Source organism: Hyperoodon ampullatus (genome assembly GCF_949752795.1).
Source record: "Hyperoodon ampullatus genome assembly, chromosome: 19".
NCBI classification, from domain to species: domain Eukaryota; kingdom Metazoa; phylum Chordata; class Mammalia; order Artiodactyla; family Ziphiidae; genus Hyperoodon; species Hyperoodon ampullatus.
In genome coordinates this window covers 4,480,363-4,502,517 of record NC_136932.1, presented here as the reverse complement: position 1 = coordinate 4,502,517, position 22,155 = coordinate 4,480,363, and positions in this window count along the sequence as shown.

Genomic DNA, 22,155 nt, shown 5'->3' with positions numbered 1-22,155 from the left:
ACCAAATGGGAGTTGCGGGAAGGAAATGGAAGAGTCTAGAACAACTCCAAGGTTTCTCGCTCAGAATATTAGGTAGACGAGTTGTCTGGAGTGTTCTCAGGGAGAAGGGACATGTCAGGCACTGGGCTAAGTAATCCCTTGTATACATTATTCCAAATTAGCCTTACAAAGGAGCCGTGAAACAGGTATTATAATCCTCATTTACGGATAAGGACACTGAGGCCCAGAGGGCCTGAGTATCTTACCCAAGGCCATGCAGGATTTGAGCCCACGCCTTTGGGTTCCAGAGTCCACACACTTAACCTGCAGGCTGTGTTGCTGGTCGAGTAGTGATTGGCAGCTCGAACCCTGGGTCCGTCTCCCTGAAGAGAGGCCTGAGCTAGAGAATGGCTTTGGAAGTCATCGGTGGATCAGGAGTGTGGTTCAGATTCTCCCGGGACAGTGCAGAGCGGAGACCAGATGTAGGATGGGACCCAAGGGCACTCACCTTTCAGGGCAGGTGAGGAAGGAAGAGGCAGCAAGGAGGAGTGAGGAGAGAGAGCCAGAGGAAGTGGCACCGCGTCGGGCGGGGGGACGGGTAGGTGGAGGCCAGACTGTGCAGTGACGGAGAGCATCAAGGGCGAAGAAATTTTAAAAAAGGGGGGTGGGGCGTGAAAAAGAGAGGGTGGTGAAATGGAATTGGGCCGCTGAGACAGTTACCGGGAGGGACAGCCGGGCAGCACAGGTGAGTCGGGGTGAGGCATGGCTCCATCTGGGTGGGGGACACTTGAGCAGCCTTTTTGGTTGTGGAGGAGAAGCCAAGGGAGAGAGCCTGAGGGGGTGATGAGCGGAGCGGAGGAAAAAGAGCCCAGAGTCGTGCCAGAGGAAGAGCCCGCCTTCCCCAGGGCCAGGTAGGGTTAGGAGGGGAGCATGGCGGGAGGGCAGGGAGTCCCCAGACCAGAGCAGTCCAGGATCAGGCTCAGGCCTGGGCCAGGAGCCAGCAAGGGGTTGTACAGTGTCACCAAGGAGCCCTGAGCCGAGAGTCCTAAGACCGGGGCTCAGGTTCCCATGCTGCCCACCTAGTAGCTGAATGTCTTTCAGGAAAAGTATATTCTCTGAACCTCAGTTTCACTTTGTAGGTGAAAACAATAGGCCTCCTCTGCCAGCCTCCAACTGAGGGCTCACGTTTGATAATGATAAAGGAATGGGTGGAAGGCGGGTTACAGGGCTGGTGACCATAAGCCTGGTAATAGCTGCCTGCCCTTCCATTGAAGGGGAAAGAGCACCCCCTGGTGGAGAAGGGCAGGAGGGCAGGACTAGAGGGAAGGGCTGAGGAGAGACCTGACTTGTTCTTGTTCCTTTGGCTTTCAGCCCCCAGATCCTCTGCTTGTCCCCTCGAAGCAACCCATGCCCACCTAAACTTTCATTCCCAAAACAGGTGGTAGCCCAGTTCAGTCAAGTCCAAAGACATTTATTGAGTGCTGTCTACATGCAAACTGCTCTGTGGGGTAGCGGGGAATGAACCAGGTGATGTGCTTGTCCTCAAAAAGCTCATGTTCCAGGGAGGGCAACAAGCACAGCCAAGGATGGCTGGGATGGTGCCATGATGGTGCTACAAGCAGAGCATGGAGCAAAGCAGAAGGGAGGCTTCCATAATGAGAGGAGAAGGCAGGGGCCTTGGGAGGTAGTGTTTGACCTAGACCTTGAAGGCCCTTAACAGGCAGGTGGCAGAGAAGGGAGGCCTGAAGGCTGACAGCTAGGGAAGGGGTGGTGCCCAGGTCTGGCAGAGCCCCAGGCATCACAGAGAGGGGACCTCAGAGCTCATCAAGGCTCCTTGAATGGTGTAGGGTGGGGCAACGGTCCACTCGAGATCATGCCAGTCTCTACCCTCCTCCCTGCTGACAGATCCCTGAGGAATCCTGGATAAGAGGGATCCCACCTGAACACACCTCGAGGAGGGAGGTACAGCCCCCTGGCCCGAGGGCTGAGAGGCATCGGCAACCTGCCAAACAGCTGGGGCCCCAGCCCAGCAACCTTCGGACAGCTGACTTGGGGCGGAGAGAGAGGCTGCAGCTTCCTTGGGCTGGGGCAAGCAAGCCACACCCAGCGAAACCCTGGTATCAGGACAGGGGGTGGATGAAAGATGCCCCACCCCTGCCGCTTGCAACTGGCAGCCCCTCAGGGGAATCATGTTGGGAAACGTATGTCACGGTTGGGGAAGAGGAAGAGGTTTTGGGCTGGGGTCTCAGCCCCGAGGGCTCTCCACTATGTGACACCGGGCAGTTGAAGAGCTGGTGGTGAGGACTGTGTGTATATGAGCGTGTGTGCAACACTAAGAGACGACTTATGACGACCGTGACATCACCTAGCGGGGGCTTGAAAACACCAGGATGGAAGGGAAAGGAATTAAAATGTGTTGAGCACCTACTATGTGCCGAGCACCTACTATGTGCCGAGCTCTTTACAAACATCATTTCTTTACAAACATTACTCCCCATGCCAACACTGTAAGGTAGGTATTATTAGCCTCATTACATAAATGAGGAAACGGGCTCAGAGAGGTTAAGTAATCTTGCTGAGGTCTGACACTAAGCCCTTACTCTTTCTCTGAAGCACGACCCCTCTGGGAGGAGCTAGGCCATGTAGTCCCTTCCAGCTCCAGGATGCTGAGTTCATGATGCTTCGGGAGGGCTTTTAAATTCTGCCAGCAACTGGCCTGCGGCCCTGCCTCTGCCACAGGCCCTCAGACCCTGCCTCGCTCTCCCTGGCCCCTGCAAATCCCTGCACGGAGGAGGGCAGCTCCACTCTCCTCCCCGTCTCCCGGCCCTTCTGGGAGGGTGGGGGTGGGGAGCGGAGGAGAGAGGAGGGGGACCTAGAAGCAGAGCACAGAAGGAGGGAGGGGAGGGGCAGAGGGGAGGGGCGAAAGGAGGAGGGGAGGGGCAGAGGGGAGGGGCGAAAGGAGGAGGGGAGGGGCAGAGGGGAGGGGCGAAAGGAGGAGGGGAGGGGTGGCTCCCACCGCCCCCTGGAAGCTCTGGAAATCCCCAGCAGCTGCTCCCCGCTCCTGTGTCTGGCCCTGAGCCAACCCTGGGAGGGAGGGAGGGCAGTTAAATGGAGAGAAAAGAGGGGCAGGGCGCTGACCACAGGGGGGCAAGCCCTTCAGTCTTGGCACCCACCCCGCCCAGCAATTCCAGCCCCTGTGAGAGATTCCAGGCGTGCTCCCCTTTAAGGAAACCCTACATGCCAAAATCCACACATACCAAACAGACACATCAGGGCGGTCCTTGCACTATAAAAGGATTCTTTGCTTTACAAGAGGGTTGGGCACAAGGGAAACTTAAAATAGGAGCTTCCCCTGGTGTGGCGAAAGAAGCTCTGATTTCAGAAGCACCCCATACGCACCATGCTTCCGACATATCCAGTAAGCTGGCGACCCCCACGGGGCTGGCAGGGCTGCAGCTGCCTTAAGGCACTGACATCAGTGCGGGCACCTCCAAGGTTGTGCTGATCATCAGAGTCCCCTTGTGGGTTGTGGGGTGTCTCACAGTCCAGGGGACAAGCTGGCTGCCGTGCTTTGCAGCAGAGGTGTCTTAGGACACCTAGAAAGGACTGGCAAGCCACGGCTCAGCACAGCTGGCAGGGATTTCACAGCAGCCCAGAGAGGACAGATGTCCAAGGGCTCCCAGTGTCCCTTTGAGGAGGCCACGGCGAGAGCCCAACGTCCCTACTCTCCTCCATGGTCTGTCTTCCCTTCCACGATGCCAGGGCACAGGAGAGCCAGGCTCTGCCTCTGGGGAAGGGGAAGCACCTGACCCCCAGCAGAAGTATGAAAGGCTGATGGAGGAGCAACTCAGGCCCAGTGGGATGCGTTCAGGGTCCTCCAGGCAGAAAGTCATGGCGTCCCCTAGCCCTGCCCCTCTTTTTTTAAAAAATGGAGGTGAAATTCACATAACATAAATGTAACTATTTTAACGTGAGCAATTCAGTGGCTTTTAGTCCTGTCCCCCCCAACCCCCGCTTTTTTGTGCTCAGGGTGGACTTGAGTCAGTAATGACAATAGCAGAGAATGACGAATGGAGTCCCCTGCCCCCTGCCAGGCCTGGTGCTCCAGGGAGCTGCCACTGGCCATTTAAATTAACAGCCAAGATGCCCAGCAGGCCTGGAGACTAGACCAGCCCACAGCCCTCCCCAAACATCACGCCCAGCCCAGGGAAGATGCCCAGAGTGCTTCGTGACTCCTCAGAGCCCCTCTTCACCCCCCAGAACTTAAGATCACCCCATCCCCTGCCTCCACACACCCCTCCTCACCACCATCACAGGGAACACAAGAACCCCTCTGCCACAGAGGGGAGGGTGTCTCAGAGCCCAGGGCCCCAGGCCACCACTTTAAGCAGAGGCTGGGAGTGTGGATACTTAAAGGCACACCCAGGAACAGAAAACCCTTCCCTCCAGACCCCACCCCAAGACCTCTCACCGAGTCGGGATTAGGAAGGGAGCAAGGCAGCCCTCCCTTCAGCCCACATCAGGGTTCTGTCCATCTTAGAACAGGGGGCTGCAAGTCAGGCTAGAGAGCCCCCCACTCACTTAAGGGGACCAGCCCCTCTTGTCCAGGGTTTGCTAAGCTCTGTGGAGGGAGTGAGGTGCTCTGACCTGAGGGGGCCATCACCCTGACCTCCTCTGATGGATACTGTGTGAAAGACAGCCCTCCCAGAGCCTGGCTGGGGCTGCAGGTCTGTATCTGGGGGGCATGTGAAGAAGCTGCCCAGCCCACCCCATCTTTTCACTGCCATGAAATGGTGGCAGCAGTTGCTGCACCTGCTGTAACTGGGAACGGAGGGGGACGCTGGCTGGGAGAAGCCCCTTGATGTATAGGGGGGAGGGGGACGGTTGTATCTTTAGGTCCCACAGGGTGGGGGCGGTCGGGAGGGTCAGCGGTAGTTTTACGACCACCTTCTGTCACTCCTTCATTATGCAGAGCCTGCTAGGCTCCTGGATGGAACCGGGACCTTACCGAGTGGGGAGGGGGGCTTCTAAATGCTCTGCTTCTGGAACGGGGATGGGGAGCGAAGCAGCGTGTGAGCCCTCGGTGAGCGCCTCCCTATTTGTCAGTGGTGGGGGAGTACTCGTGTGTGTGTGTGTGTGTGTGTGTGTGTGCGCGCGCGCGCGCGCGCTCACCAGCTCTGTGTCACACCAGCCGTAACCCTTCCCCAGAGCTCCGCCCGGAGCTCCAGAGCCCCAACCCCTCCCAAGGTGGCGGGCCCCCCTCCCTCTCGGCGCACCCACCCTCATCCAGTCCTCACGCCCCCGCCCTTCCCTCCCCGACGCGCACCCGCGCCCGCTGACCTGCTCCATGCTGCCGCCCGCTATGCAGTCCTCGCCGCGTCAGCCCGGGGGGGCGCAGGGGGCGGTGGCCCCTCCATGCGCCCAGTCGGTGCAGCACCCGGCCACCGCCGCGCGCAAGGAGCGCCTGTTGTAGGCTGCCCAGACCCCAACCCGCCCCGGCCCCGCCCGCAGACCCCGCCCCCGCCCCGCCCCGCCCCTCCCGCCCCTCCCGCCCCACCCGCCCCACCCCACCCGCGGGTAGAGGCACAGCCCTCACACACACAGACACACAATGCACACACACTGCTCACACATCCAGGGGCGCATCCCTGCCAACACCCACCGTTCTGCCTGTCCTGGGGGCACTGTTAGTCCAGAGAAGATCCCCTCCAAGGGCAGCCCCTTCATTTCTGAGGTTATCAGAGTCGGAAGCACCCCACCCCGCATTTTACAGGGCCACACAGGGGCTTGCCCAAGGTGACACAGCAGCTTGGTGACAGAGTTGACCCCATGGCCCAGACCACTGTGATTGCCTGAGAGCGGGGCAGAGATACCCACAGCACCTGGACCATAGGGAGACCCTGCCCTGGTGAGCAGGGTTCAGAGCCATGTGACCCCATGAGGACAGGAGCTGGTGTGGAGGGCCACTCCTCGTTGCCAGGATTCAGCCTCTCTTCAAATGTGTTCTGAGGCCCTTGGGTGGGTGTGGGGAGCAGGAATGGAGATTCCTGTCGCCCACCGTGTACCATGCCCCAGGCACGTGCCAAGCAGGAGGAGGAACTGAACTGTTTGTCCACTGCCAGAGAAGGGCCATCTGAAGCTCCAGATGCCAGCTGGGGACCTGACTTGTGGGCAGTGGAGCCACCAACTCTGGTGAAAGCCAAGGAGGTGGCAGAAAGACTGCCTCCCCCACTGAGACCCCTGTCCCCCATCAGGGGTGGCTCCTGACTGCCCACTGCCCCTCTGTCCTGCCCATGTCAGGGCAGGGCCACACCGAGGGGACTATCACATGAGCAGGCATGTGAGAGGAGGGCATGCTGCCCAGGGCAGGAGTATGGAGTCCCGGAGTGGACAGGGGTGGGAATTAACCTGCCCCGAGGCGGGCAGTGGGGTTGGGGCATCGGTGTGCAGGCGCTGGCTGCCCAACACCCCTGGGCCAGTGCCCAGGTGGCAGGGATGGGGTTTCACACTTCTCACTGAGCCCTGGCCTCTTTGTTAGGCACCAGAGGGTGAGGAAGCAGGGGGCTGGAAGCTGAGATGGGGAGGGTTAAGCTCCTCAGTGGGCCCAGACAAAGGGGGCTTTATAGGCTGGGTGTAGGGGGCATGCCAGGGGGAGGAATTCAGGAATGCAGGCTGGGGAGGCCCTGAGCCCCCCGGGCAGCCCCGCTTGGGGCTGAGGTTGGACTCCCCCAGCCCTCCCATGCTTTGGCGCTGCAGAGTATTTGCTGCTTTGCTCCTGGGACTGCAGCCAGGAGTCCCGGCGGCCCTTCATCCCCAGCAGCCCCTCCTCTCAGGGATCTGGGGGGCGCTACCCACGCACTTCCAGTCTTCCCCGCCCAGCTGGCTGCAGCCTCTCTTGGCTTCCCTGCCATGCCCCCTCAGCGGCCTCGTAGCCCTGTCTGCTACCAGAGTGAGTGCCCTGCTGGCTGCCAGGGGCAGGGAGGGACAGACTTGGGTAGGGTCACAAGGCTATGGGGTCAATGGGGCCCTTTGTCCCTGCAGACAGAGTCTGTCCTGCCCTAAAGAGACAGGAGACAGAGAGGAGTGCTCTAGCCAGCAAGCACATGCCCCCAACCCTGACCTGGCCTCTCCCAGGCCGTGGTGGAGCTGGACCTTGGGCTGTGGAAGGCAGGCCCGATTCTTCCCAGTTGGTTTCCCTCTGGCTCTCTTTCAGGGCTGAAGCAGCCACTGAAAGTGAAAACAAGGAGGAGGAGGTGGCCCAGCAGCAACCACCCATGCTGGCCTCTGAAACAGCTGTTGCTTGGCCAGGCCTAAGGTCTGGGCTTGGGCTTTGCAAAGTTGAGAACTGTCTGTCCCCAAAGATGCTGATCTGGCCCTGAAGAGTAAACTCCTACTAGCCAAAGTCATGGTGGCTAGATTGCTAGACCCTGAAGCTCTTTTATCAAAGCACCCTGAGCACTACAGGAAGCTTCACAAGCAGAGAATCCCAGTGAACGGAAGTGATGGTACTGCCCACCGTCTCTGCCCCAGCCTGCAGGGGTCTACATGTGCAACCAGCCCAGGCCTCCCTCTTCCCTGGCAGGCCGGATCTCTGACAAGCTCCTACTCTGATTCCTGTATCTACTGTGCATGGGTCAGAACCTTCTACAGCAGCAGTACCTCAGAGGAGCAGCAGTAGGTGTGGGGGCGGGGCCCAGCTCAGGTTGTTGGACGGGTGTCTTATTTCATCTCCTTCATAAGATTAAAAAGAGGAAAGTCTTATCTCTTGATGAGCGTCTTGGGCAAAAGTCCCCTTTTAGGGGGTAAAGAAAATGTCCAAGTCTGGTCAGCACTGTACTTCCCATCTCGTTGCGAAGTTTCAAGTAACGGGGGAGGGAGGCAGACGGAGATCAAAGCCCGGGGTCTGCCGTTTATGGTCTCGCGGGGGCAGGTATTCTCACCTCTCGGAGCTCTAGCTTCCTCACTGGTAAGCCAGGAACGATAATAGCACCACCTCACAAGGTTGATGAAAGATTAAATGAGATGCGAGTATAAAATGCTTGGTCCCGGGCTTCCCTGGTGGCGCAGTGGTTGAGAGTCCGCCTGCCGATGCAAGGGACACGGGTTCGTGCCCCGGTTTGGGAAGATCCCACATGCCGCGGAGCGGCTGGGCCCGTGAGCCATGGCCGCTGAGCCTGCGCGTCCGGAGCCTGTGCTCTGCAACGGGAGAGGCCACAACAGTGAGAGGCCCGCGTACCACAAAAAAAAAAAAAAAAAAAAAAAAAAATGCTTGGTCCCATGAAGCCCCCATAAATGATAAATAAAAGTTAAGTGGGCTTCTCTGGTAGCGCAGTGGTTAAGAATCTGCCTGCCAATGGAGGGGACACGCGTTCGAGCCCTGGTCTGGGAAGATCCCACATGCCGCGGAGCAGCTAGGCCCAGTGAGCCACAACTACTGAGCCTGCGCGTCTGGAGCCTGTGCTCCGCAACGGGAGAGGCCACAACAGTGAGAGGCCCGCGTACCGCGATGAAGAGTGGCCCCCGCTCGCCGCAACTGGAGAAAGCCCCTCGCACAGAAACGAAGACCCAACACAGCCAAAAATAAATATTAATTAATTAATTAATTTTAAAAAAATGGTCCACCTCAAAAAAATCTCTAAAAAAAAAAAAAGTTAAGTACCTTCTACAAAGAGCTGAATGACTTCATCTTATACTGATTATTATTAGCTTTAGTTCAGCAGGTGAACATTTCCGACCTTGGGAGGCCAGACCCTGGCTACAGCCAGGTGCTCCTTTTGAGGGTGGCACCGGCCTTTAGCTGGGTGGGGGAACCGAAAAGAAAGGCAGTTTCCAGCCTGGTGCTGATCTCGCCCCCCCACCCCCACCCAGCCTCCTTCTCTTTGCCTGTGTAGCCTCCGGGCCTCCCTGGGGAGCAGGAGGAATGGAAAGGGAGCCGAGAGCCCCCAGGTAAGGAAGACAGCTCCCCCGGTGCCAGTGCCGCGGGCCTTGCCGAGAGGAGAGAAAGGCGGAGGAGTGCCCGGGAGGGAGTAGAAGGAGAGGAGAGGGAAGCGGGGAGGTGGGCAGCGGGCCTCACGCCTCCACCTGCTGCTCTGCAAACAAAGCCAAGAATGATGCAATCCTGGCCTGGTGCAGCCGAGGCTGCAAAGCCCTGAGAGGGAAAAGGGGGCATTGGGGGTGGGGAGGGCAGGGCCAGCAGGGCAGATGCAAGGGGCCTGTGGATGCCGGACCCTGGAGTCCCAGCCCAACATGTGACTTCTTCCTATGGCTCCTGGCCACCTCCTGAAGCCCCTCACCCTGGGTCAGACCCCTCCCCAAAGAGTCACAGCTGCCTTCGAAGCAGGAGGCAGACATGATACAACTAGGACATCATTCCACAAGGGGCAGGAGGTGATGAGAGACCCAGACATCAAGTTGATGCCGAAGTCCCCATTGGGCCCTTCACCTGCAGGCCTCTGTGTCCCCTTCCTCTCATCCTGGAGACAAAAGGCAAAATCCTCCAGAGAAGGTGGGATGGGAAGGCTCAGGAGAACCTCACCAAGGGCTTGCACAAAGTAGTATACGTTTATAGAATTAAATAAAAACCCAAGGCAGACGCTGCTCCAGGTCTGGGCCCCCAGTGCCAGGAGCCCCCAGCATGCCCCTGGGGCAAGTGTACCGTTAGCAGCCATCACGCCAGCAGAGGTGGGCATGGGGCGGGAAGCTGCCCCCCCACCCCCCTGCAGTGCATCTGCCTCAGTTCCCCACTCTGCCTGGGAGCCAGGAGAACAAAGGCTTCCCCCTCCTCCACCTGGAGAAAGGGGGCTCGTCCCACATGCCAGGGCCATGCGGAGGATGTGTCATGGGCCAGGGTCCCCAAGGGGGCAGGGCATTAAATGGGGGCAGCAGAAGAGGACTGCAGATACTGTGTTCAAGAATATTTTAGCCCAGCCTCGCCCCACCGCCGCCCAGAGCCGAGGGGACGGCTGGCTGGTGGCCTAGCCCAGAGGAGCCACTAGGTGGCAGGAAAAGCCCAACTCAGCCAGCCCCACCTGCTTCCACCACCAGCCCCAGAGCCCTACCCGCCCGCAACCTCCCCTTCTCCTCCCTGCTCCCTCCAGCCCATCCCTCACTGCGCCTCCCTTGATGGGGCCCCTGAAGTCTTTTCTTTCTTCCTTCCGCCTTTGGGAAGGGAAAAAGCTCTCAGTCCTCCTCAAAATGTGTTAATAATGATGATAATCATTAGTGCCCATGGCTGATTACTGAGTGCTGAAGAGGTTCCAGGCATCTTACATGCATTATCTCACCTGCTCACACAGGAGGTAAGTTTAAAAACACTCTCCCTTTTTTCAAGAGGAGACAGCGAGAGCATAAACAGATTGCTCTCAAACCCAGGGTCCTCGCTTGGGAGTGTCATCAAGTGGGTGTGGGCGTGGGGAGGACGGGAAGGACCATCAGATGCATCTGAGTTTCGTCCACCATCCTTACCACCCCCTTCCCCTCCCCCACCCCTTGAGAGTCTAGGAGGGTGTCTTAGTCTTGGGGCGCGTGTGAGGTTTGAAAAGGCTACCCGAGTGATTCAGGCTCACACAAGACCCCACCCTGACGGACAGCCACTGCACCCTACCCGGCTGCCTCACCTCCAGGCTCCACAAGGCATTCTGGGTTCTCCCCTTGCCAGCCTCGCTTCCCATGTGAATTTCTAGTCCAGTATGGCTGCCCCCCATTCAGGCCCAAAGGTGATTCCAGCCCAGAGGACCTTTCTCCACTGCCAGTTCCACTTCTGGCCTGGCTGTCTTTGACCTCCTGTATGGTTTTCAGCAAACATTCATGGGGGGTATTTCTCCCTGTGCTGGCACACCACTAGGTTGACGGGGTGGAAGACAAGCCGAAAACAGACAAGACACAGAACCCACTCGCCACGTGCAACAAGAGTTTCACATGTCTAAAGCTGGGCCTGTGGTCTCTCTACATATGGTGTCCCATTCAAAGACAGCCCCATATCCAGAAGAAAAGGATACGTATCTCTATAGCTGTTTTCTTCACGGTATCAGGGCATTGGAAAAGGTGGCAGCTGTGGGGAAGGGGCACCGGTAGATGACACCCAATGCACACTGAAACCTCTTTTCTTTGTTTTGTGGCCGCGCTGTGGGGCGTGCGGAATCTTAATTCCCCGACCCGGGATCAAACCCGGGCCCCCTGCATTGGAAGCATGGAGTCTTAACCACTGGACCGCCAGGGAAGTCCCACAATGAAACTTCTTGAAATCTTCTTTAACTCTGCCAAATCTCTTACCTAAGATAGCTGTTGCCAGACTCTCCCGTCCCATTCCAAATCTTCCAAACTCCCCCCAAGCTCAGCGGTTACCTTCTCACACTTATTTTTCTCTCCCAGGGTAAACCTAGCTAGCCTCTCCTATTCTCCTGCCTATCCCATCACCCCTCATGATTTGCAGAAAAAAGGCCCAGAAACAAAGCCATGTTTCTCAGAAGGGGGAAGGGGGAAGGCCAGGGATGAGATGAGAGGGCCATGTGAAGGAGGGCACCTGAGCTGAGCTCTTTAAATGCAGGGTTTCTGTTAGGTGTGAATTCAGCAGGGGGGCAGTGGGTAGTTCAGTGCAACCTCTGGTCACTGGACAAAGCCTGCTGACCCTACATCGGTGGCGTCTTCCAACTAAAGGGGCAGCATCTTCTCTGTCATTCTCTCTGACGCCACTGGCACCAGAAGGAAGCGGTCCACGTGCCCCCTCGGGAATATCTTGAGTTACAGCTATGCCACTTAGTTCATGCTCTTATTCCAGCCACGAAAAGTCCAATCCCTTAAGAAGATTCTGAAGAATCCTGACATTTAGTGGCTAAAAAAACCACCCATACCTCCAATCGAGTTGTCCTGTGCAAAAGGTGAAAATCCAGGTTCGAGTCTGGCTGACTAGGAAAACAAGGCAGCACTCCTGGGTGGGGGCTGACCTCATCTTTCCTCCACTACCACCACCACCTTGGCACATCAACTCAACTGTGCCAGCCCTGGGGGCAGGGAGAGAGCGGAATAGGACAGTTTCTGTCCGTCACAGACCAGAGGTTACAGTCAAATAACCGGCAGACACATGAACAACTATTTTAACAGAGGAAGGAGCATTTGTCTGGCTGAGAGTGGCTGGTGAAAATTCCAGAGGTGACCCTGGAGGAAAATCTTGAAGGATGAGCAGTTCTGCAGGTGAAGAAGGTAAGAAGTTAGGGTCCTCCAGGCAGGTGGGACAGTGTGAGGGAAGGTGGAGTGGCGGGAGAAGGGGTGTCATCATCTGGGGACTTCGAGTCAGGCTTTGTGACCAGAGTGCATCCCGTGTGGCAGGGGAAGGAGAAATGGCCTTGAACGTCAAGTTGAGGAGTTAAGGTTTTCTTCTCTAGGTTAAAAGTCATCAATGATTTTAAACAAAGGAAGTGACTTGAGCACATCTTTATTTTGGAAGGACTATTAGAAGGACTGGAGAGGGGAAAGAGGAAGCAGGAAGGCCAGTTGGGAAGTTGCTGGAATTGTCCAGGTGAAAAGGCGGAGTGCCTAAACCAGGACATGGCAATGGAGGAGGGACGCATGACGAGTCGCAGCTTAAACGGGGATCCGTGCACAGGATAAAATTGCAGTCAAAATTCCTCTTGAGAATCTCTTGGGAAGGGGCTCCATTAGACATCAACGATAACCCAATTAGTGCTTCTTCAGAACTGGGGTCAACTCTTGTGCCTTTGGCTGAGCGCCAGAGGAAAATGGTTGGTCTTCAGAATCCACACGGCACAAACAGGCACTAGAATCTTTATGCACAAGATGCTTGCACTCTAAGAGACTGGAAGGGAACCAAGACAGAAAATTCACTTTTCCCATCTCACCCTCAATCGGGGGACACAGATGAAACGGAGGAGGGAATCTCCTGCACAATTATGATGTCATGTGCTTATAATTGAATTCAAGTTAGATACATGCATGATAAGACACCACTGAGAGGTGAGATGGGATGAAAAGCGGCAGCTGAAAGCAGACAGGAAACACAGGAGATGAAGGAGGTAGTTTCAGGTTTTGGGGGTGAAGAGTGTGGGAGGGGACCTTTTTATTTATTTGGGGCTCCCTGTTTCCAAAAGAATGCCTTCACTTCCGTGCGCTTTATCATCCAAGCCAGAGGGGACTAGTACCTCTTTCCTAACAAACGTAACACATCATCACTAATATGAATGATGCTGATTTGAAATGATGAAAACCTATGTCTCTACTTTCAAGAAATGCCTACTAACAATTTTTTTTTTTTTTTTACTAACACTCTTGACTGTTGGTGTTGGCAAAGATTCTTTATGATCGACAAGCTGTGTCCAAACAGGGGACATTAGAGCATTTGAGTTGCTGATTCCGAGTTAAGCGTTTTCCTTTGTAATGGTCTTCACACTTCATGGCTTGGAGCATTTTTTCTTCCAAAAGGGAAGAGAACTTTAATCAGGAGTTCATGCCTTCATAGAATGGCTATCAGAATTGATAAGACACTGTTTCATCCTAACGTGGACCTGTGACTTGGGAATGAGCTGAATAGGGCAGGTGGGGATCCCCAGACTCCCTGCTGGGGCACTTCTAATCAGTCCTAAGAAAATGCAACTGCTGAGAACTAGGGTTTCACCTCACTCAGCACGCTTTCTACTCTGAGGATGCAGAAAAGCTGCCGAAAATTCTCCAAAATGCGCCAAGGTGGTACATTGGCCCTCTAAGTGGGGAACTTGGAGAGGGATCGGGTGGGAAAGTGAAGAGGGAAGATTCGAGCAGCTCCAAGTACACACAATCAGAGAAACATTTCTGGTCCTTTCCTCTCCAAAGAGGACAGCTCAGGAGGGAATGGGCTAGAAAGGCAAGAGGGACATAGGTCAAACTTATGAAAAACCTTGACTGCCAGCCTAGGTATATACTAGGAGTGACTACTATGGTAAAATAGGAACTCTCCCAAAGTAGAGCAAAAAGACCCCAGAAAGCTCTCTGGAATTCTCCTGCATTTCCTGGGGAAGGAGAAAGCAGCTCTGAGCAATGGCCATCAGCCTCAGGAATTTTTCGACATCTCTAATTCTGACAAGACCAGTGCTGGATGTGCTCTGCTTAGCTGACATCACGGGGATTCTCCAATTGCCAGGGGTGGGTCATCTGACCCTAAGTGGGTGGTGATGGTGTGAGGAGTCATACAAGATGAGAGAGGGATTGAAAAACAATAACCCAAATAACATGAAAGAATTTCTAAACATTTTTATTTCAAATCTCTTTTCACCCCTTCCGCAAAAAGACATTGGTCAGTACAGCAATCATAAAAAGGAGATACAAACACAAGAGTCAAATGTCTCCCGCACTGACACTTACAAAAAACCGGGAATTATACATGGGGTTTCCAAACAGGACCTGCAGCAGCTACTAATGTCCCTTTACAAGAGTCAAACATGCCTATGAATACAGTATATACAGACACCCCATTCTGGAACTAATCTACAGGGACATCCCAACACCCTCCCATCTATCCCCAGAAAAATACCAAAACACACCCAAAGTGCATTTGTTTTGTTTATATCAAAACATCCTTCCCTCTCCCCAACCCACCCTCAGACCCTCCCACCCCATTTAAGATTGGCCTGCAAGTCTATTTTAACCATTTAGTCATTTTTTATAGTTTATGAAAATAAATTATACAGCAACTATTTTAATAAATTAAGCACAAAAAGGTAGAGGAAAGGAGAAAAACGAAATGGGAAGACAAAAGCCAGGCCACGCTTTGGCTGGGAGGAGGGTGGCGTGGCTGAAGAGGACGGACGTGGTTGCAGGGGCGACGTGGTCCCCCTTCTGGCGAAGAACTGGCCACCACCCCGAGCCCAGAACGACACCCCTCTTCACTGAGTTTCTTAAAAAACCACCAAAAACTGTACAGCAGTGGCTGTGGCACGGGCAGCAGCAGTTTGGGCCTCCAACAAGCAGCCTGCCCACGGAGCGGTGCCTGGATTATGCTTCTTGGAGAAGGTTCTGGGCCTAACAGTGAGGGGCAGGTCCCTGTTCAAGCGAGCACCAGAGATGGAGTCGTCAGACCGGCCTTCCTGCTCCACCTGAGCTGGGTAGGGGGCTTAGGACGAAGCTCGGAGCGGGGCTGTGCGGGGTTCTGACCTCCTGGGTCCTGATCAAGAGTGTCCTAAGTTCACCTTACACTCCATCTCCAGGAGCAACTAGATCGCAGTCCAGCTGCGAGCAGACATTCAGGTCTTCCGCTGCCATGACTGGCTGCTCTCTGCCTGCCCCTCTCGGCATTCTGGAAGAGGGAGTGGGAGGGGGAGGGAGCAATTCCAGGTACCCTCTGAGGAGATGAAATGGGCGTGAAGGCACGTCACAGACTCAGCACGCAGGACTGGCTTCCTGGGAGGTGGACGGGGGTGGGAAGGAATGAGAGAAGGGGCAGAGAGGACAGGATGGGAAACAGGAAGAAACTGGGGGCGCCTACCAGGAAGGTCAAGAAGCATGGAAAGGACAAAGACAATATGGAATCTGTATGTAAAGAAAGGTCTTTCCCTGGCAGGTTAGAGAAATCAATAATTTAAATACAATTCCTTACTCTAGTTTTATAGCTGCAGCATCTGAGTCCCCAGTGCCTCTGTCTCTATGCTCCAACCCCCATCTCACACCTCCCAAGGCTTCGCTATCTTTTCGAGGCCTCCTGTCGTTTTGTGCTGAGCATGAAGACTCCAATGTCAAAAGAGGAGAGATCACGGGGACTGGCAGACTTGACTTTGCTTTCTCGAGCTTTGTGGCCCAATAATCCTATAGCTATCATGGGGGGCGGTCACGATTTTCTTTCTTTCTTTTTTTTTTTTTTCTTTTTTAATAAAAAAGGTTCTACTCCCCAGGAGCAAATAAATCATTTTGAACTACTGATACACACTGCTGCAGTGAAAAGAAAGATGGCTACATGTATGCAATAGCACAAATTCAGTGTAAGAACAGCTGTGTTGACAATTAGAGATAAAAATCATTTATCCATTTCCCCCTCCCCATGAACCAAACCAAGAGGATTCCCATAGGGAAAATGTCTAACTCAAAAGCTCCTCCCTTAGGGACAGGGGGCACGTCATTCTCTTAAAAGTGGACAACAAACGGCAGGTCTCCCCCCAGTGGAGATGCTCTCAACACCCCCACTGGTGGCAAAACTTCTGCAAATGAAAACACACACACACACACACACACACACACACACACACACACACACAAATGACTTTCAGACCTCCTTCCAGCAGCCACAGAGCTATATATGCCAGTGCCTAGGCCTCCAACTTCAGGGCTCAAAGCCAAAGGAGAGGCAGGAGGGCAGGGGGGAATCTAACCTAGAGGACAAGTTTCTCCCATCCCCATTTCCTGCCAGGGCCAAGCAGGCTGTGCTCTTCCAGTCTTCCAGGGCCCAGGGTGAGGGCTGAAAAGGCTGGCACCCAGGGCATCCGGCTTTACTCCAGTCTCTCACCCCAGATCTGAGAACACTAACCACCCTCCCATTTGCCAGCACTTCCTGGATGTGCACTGTAGCGGGGGTTGCCACGATCTCCACATCTCTCCCAACCTTAATAAGGGGACTGCGTAATCAGCTCCGGTGACAAGTAGGAAAGGAGGAGGAGAAACCACGGCAGCAAGCTCCGCACCACACCCCCCACCTCAGGAGCCTGGGTGCTGCCGCCCAGGGCGGGCCTTCCAGGGTGTCACACTCACTGCACCTAGGCACAGGCAGGCAACCAGGCCAAGGTCATCACCAACTGTCCCAAACTCCTGGTCGTCACCCATTTATCTAGTCCCCGCAGCAGAGCCCCCACCGCCTTACGCCCTGCAACCACAGCACACGAATTTCAAGTAGTAGCAAGTTGTAGCAGTAGCTGTCACTAACTCACAGTGGTTCACGCCCGTCCTGAGGAAGGTTACAGTAGACCAGTCATACACAAGCGAGGGTTACACAGGCAGGGCCTGAGGGTACTGACATCACCCATCCACAACTTAGAAACCAATGACGGGTCCCTAGAAGTGAGAACCTTTTCCGGTTTGTGACTTGAAAATACACTGACCAAGAAGCAATGAGTTCCCTCTGTCGACTGCATTTCAGTTAGCACTACACCGGATCGGCGGGGGGCAGGGGCCCAGGCAGGAGAGGCGAAGGGGAGCTGCTGCTGAAGGCCGGCTGCACCCGTACCTCCCTGTTTGCTCTGACCAGGCTGGTGCCCGGACTCCTCACCTCCGGATGAAGCCCGTCTCCTCCTGCACAACTCCGTCTTATAGCCCACTCTACGGAGGAAGGACCAGGCTACGGCCTGGGCTGTGACTAACGCACAGACAGATCACGGACACAGTAAACACTACCCTTCCCGGGAGGAGAAAGGATGGTGGTGAGGGTGGGTCACGCCTCCTCAGCTGGTTTGGTTTTGTACCTGAGAGTATGGATTCTCCACTGGAAACCCCTGGTACCACAAGGGGTCCAGGGGCTCTGCCTTCCTCACCCAGGCTGTGCTGAGAGCAGTGAGGTCCCTGGCTACAGGCAGGAACCTGGCTGACTTCTGGCTTTGGGCTCCACCTCGCCATCATAACCCCTCAGCATTCAGACCTGCCTGACGACTAGGAAGTTTCGGTCTAGACCACAGCACAGAAAAAGGATTCTTTGATGCCACTGCTCTAACTTGGGACTGTGCACTGTTCAGTACACACCTGCAGATTCCTGCTTCTGTGCTCCTGCTCTTGTGTTTCTCATCTCACTGCCCTGCCCTCACCTAAAAACCAAAGTCTCACAGCACCAGAGCTTTCCTAGACCATCGATCTACACTGATCTTACCCACTCTGAATTTCTTTAAAGACAGCCCTTGATACTCTCCGCCATGCTGAGTCATTCTCCAAATACTTCATGTGTGGCAGCCACCTAAAAGCTCCCTTAGGCCAGAGAATATGTCTTCCGCCTCCTATGTCTTCCACAGTAGCTAGCCCAGAATCAGGCAAATGAACACTAAAAAGTAATTAAAAAAAAAAAAAATCCCACGTAGCCGCACAACAGCCACTCGAGGATCTCAGTGGATTCCAGACAGCAGGCTCTACAGCTGGGTGGCACTTTCTGCAAGATGGCAAGTTAATTTGTACCTTCAAGAGGCAAGACCCTTAGGTTAAGCCAATTCCCGGGATCACAACCTTAACTGGTTGGTGATACTACCACGGCAGCCAAAGAGAGAAGAGGTACCACACGACAAATCAAAGGTGGGTGGGCTGCGTTTATGCTACGGAGCTCATTTTGTGGGCCACCTCTTCACAGCCAGGTAACAATGCAAGTTTCCTCCCTGTTCAGCTATAAGGAGGAAGAATGGTCATTCCATGCAGGACGTAAGGCAGAAGGCCAATGCTCCCAGATGAGGCGGTCCTATAAATTACAAGACACTGGGGCCTCACCCCAAACGATCAGGAAACCACAAACCTGACAATATTATTTATCTCATGCGATGAGGCAGATATAAGCATAGGGGAACCAAAAGAGGCAGTCTGTTGGAATACTTACTGCCACAGAGTAATAAAGATCAAACAGCTCAATTTTCACATCTTAATAGCAAACCTCTCCTCAGAGTAACTCTACAGAAAAGCAAACTCATAATGTTGTATGATTTAACAATGGCCAAGTTCAGAAAAGCACTGGAGTTTTTCTCCCTCTTCCTCCACTTCCATCTGGAAAACAGGCAACTCTCGAATCAGTGTCTGACACAGACTCCCCAATGAAAGGAGGGCAAACAGGATCTAAGTCAGGAAAATGTTTGAGTCGCCAGAAAGAACTCAGGAAAATAAAGAAGCCCTTGCTACCTCCTGCTCCAACAAACCTAAGAACATGAGCTGTAATGCTCTCCTCCCTCCTCATTGATCTCAGATGTGCCATTAAGGCTGAGACACTAGGGAGCTTTCTCTAGGAAGAGCACAATAGCTTCGTTTCTCACCTTCCTCCACATTCCCTCTCCCTAGCTGACAGACATGTGGAGGTAAGGAACACTTACTAAGTCATGGGTATGGTTTGCCATTAAGAATCTGGAAGCGCGCTCCATTAACTTCAGCAGCCCGGGACTGGAGCTCTGAACTGTTCCGGTGATGAGAAAACTATTGCCTCGACAGCCGGCGGAAGCAATAGGAAGGATGCTGCCATGACCAGAGTGAAAGGTACAGTTATCTCGAGGGAATGGGTTGAGGGGAGAGGAAGAACAGGGCTAACTTGAGGTCACAGAACTTAGGAATCCAGTAAAACAAAACGAACACAGCTGCTATGAGAGGTGGTTCTGAAATCAGGTTCCTAAACCTTAAAAGCAAAGTGTGCGAGGAGTCACTGCTTCCCCCGGCAGAGCTACGTGCCGGTTCTGTCCAGTCATCCTCTGTTCGAGACTAGCCACTCTCCTCTCTTCCCTGCTCCTGCTGAAGCTACCCACGCCTACAGAGAAGCAGATTATCGGCCATCAGAGACTCCCGACTTGATGTGCACTTCTGACTCCTTTTCCCTTCTTCAAGGTCAATGGTGGAGACTCGAATTCTGCCTTTGGCACCACCTGCACGACCCTCACCGGCGATTCCCTCTCCTCCTCTCCTCTGCTTTGGATCCGCTCACCCTTGGCACCACTTCCAATCCAACGCGCACAGACCCCAGCTGCCTTTAGGGTGAGTTTTCCATACTGAGAAATGCAAAGATCCAGAACAAAACTTCTGAAAAAGGAACAGTGTTGAGACTTCTTCCAGTTTTCCAAGGAGTTCATCCAGTTCCAGTAGCACAGGGCTGGATGTGACAAGGTGGAGCCCCACTCAGAGAGTCTGGTCGTGTGCTTCATCCAAGCCCCAGGGCGGCGAGGGGAACCGAAGTCTTTGCTCGGAGGATCCCAACCCTTCCCACTCCTCTTGCTTTCTTCACTCCCCTTTTCATGGTAGCTTCATTTGGTTCTTTGAAACTGGAGCTTGGCAACCAAACGCCTAGGTAAAAAAGGGGATTAATTAGAGTGGCTCAATAGAGTGGAACCAAAATGGAGTGAAAGAACAGCCTCTGGAGGTGGAGAAGTGGAGCTCAAAGGGAGAATGGGGCCTGGAGAGCCAAGTGCTTCCACAAACACTGCAGCTGGCTGGGGATGCAGCAGTGGCCTTTGTCACGGGGACCTGAGCAGCCTACAACCTGGTCGCCAAAAAAAGGTCCTAAAATGACTAATACAGATGTCCTACACACTGCCTCCCTTCCCTTTCCCGTTCCCCTTCATTTTCCACACACTCCCCCCCCGCCACTTCTTCCCTAAGGCCCACCTGCTCTAGGCACTGAAAAAAGAACTGAGTCCCTGGAGTAACCCCTGGTGAGCCAAGCTAGAAATAGCTGTAGGCTCTGTGGCTTCTGGCTATTGAAGAGGGCTGACATATAATCACTAAGGCCAGTGCAGCTTCTACCTTCTGATTTAAGAAGGGCGCTGTTCCAGCTGTTACTCTGTGCCCTAACTCCAAGTATCCTGGCAAAAAATTCTCCAGGTAAGAGCACACACAGACCAAGTGGCCCACTCGGAACTCTGAAATTAAAACCAGCCTGACCAACAAGAAATCATAATGGCCGAATTTCACACCTGAAAGGCCTTTCCCTTGGGAAGTGTTACTTCCCTTTTTCAGGGGGTCCTAGGAGCAAGTACAGCATGATGCTTATTCTTTGCTACAAGCAACAATCCCAGTGTCACAGTAAAAAGAGGCTCCGGGAGTTCAGTGCAATCCTTTGCCAATACGTGACTGCCCCCCCGAGTCGTGGCAAATGGTTAGCCCCAGCCTATACCTGATCATATCAGGGCCTTTGTACTTATAGGATCCCCTGCCTAGAATGCCTGCTTCCAAGATCCTCTCACGGTTAACTCCTTGATATTCAAATCTCAGCTGAAATGTCACGTCCTCACAGGAGCCTTCCCTGATCATTCAAACTTGAGTAGTATGCTACCATTAACCACTAAACTTCACCCAGTTTTATTTTCCTCATAACATGTACAGTCAACCGAAATTAACCTATTCACTTACATGTTGCTGTCTGTCTCTCCCTACAAGAACTGCAGCTCTGTGAGAACAGGGCCTTTGACTATCTTGCTCAGCACCCTCTTCCCAATTCACACTGGCTACTTTATAGATGTCTGCTGAATGAATAAACAAATGATGGGGAACTCACTAACTCCTATGGAAAACCATTCCATATTTGCATCTGTTAAAAAGCTTCTTCTAAAGTCGGACTGAAATCTGTTTAAAACTTATACTGTGGTCCTTCTCCTGCCCCCTGGAACCACACAGAGTAAGTTTAATCACTCTTCTTTAGGAAAATCCATCAAATACTTCTTTTGGCCACCAAGCCCCTCGTACCCTAAAACTTCTCTGGTCCATGATAATCAGTTATTCCCCACACGATGAAGTGTGGAGCCCCCCACCATCCTGAACCTTTCTCTGAATGTGCCTGTGTTCGTGGGGGCCCCTCCTAAGGCACAGCACCCACAGAAACGGTGCTCTAACTGAAGGGTCCCAATTACTCCTCAACAGCGCAGTTGCGTAGTTGGGCCCCCCTAGTTCCCCACCCTAATCAATGCAAAGCCACCAAGCAGAGAAACCCTCCTAGACATCAGAGCACTAAGATGTTTTAGGAGACGCTTCCAAGGGCACACAGCTCGCCGACACAGGCACACCTCGTTCAACTCGCTTCGCTTCACCGCACTTCACAGACTCTGAGTTTTTACAAATTGAAGGTTTGTGGCAATCCCACATCATCAGATGATGGTTAGCATTCTTTAGCTATAAAATATTTTTAAATTAAGTTATGTAGATTTTTTTAGACATAATGCTAGTGCACACTTAACAGACTACAGTATAGTATAGATAAAACTTTTATATGCTCTAGGAAACCAAAAAAGTCTTGTGACTTGCTTTATTGCGATATTTGCTCTCTTGCAGTGGTCTGGAAATGAACCCAAGGTATCCCCAAGGTATGCCTGTAACTGAAGACATGACAAATAAACTGTACATCCAGCCCAGGATCCATTAAGTTAAAACTCCCGCAGCCTCCTGGAGATATCATTTCTTGATCTCTCTTCTTCATTCCTTCTCCCCTTGCTAAACCTGGCTCACATGCTCTCCCCCTCAGTAGCACAGGATCAGGGACCACCAGAGCCAAGA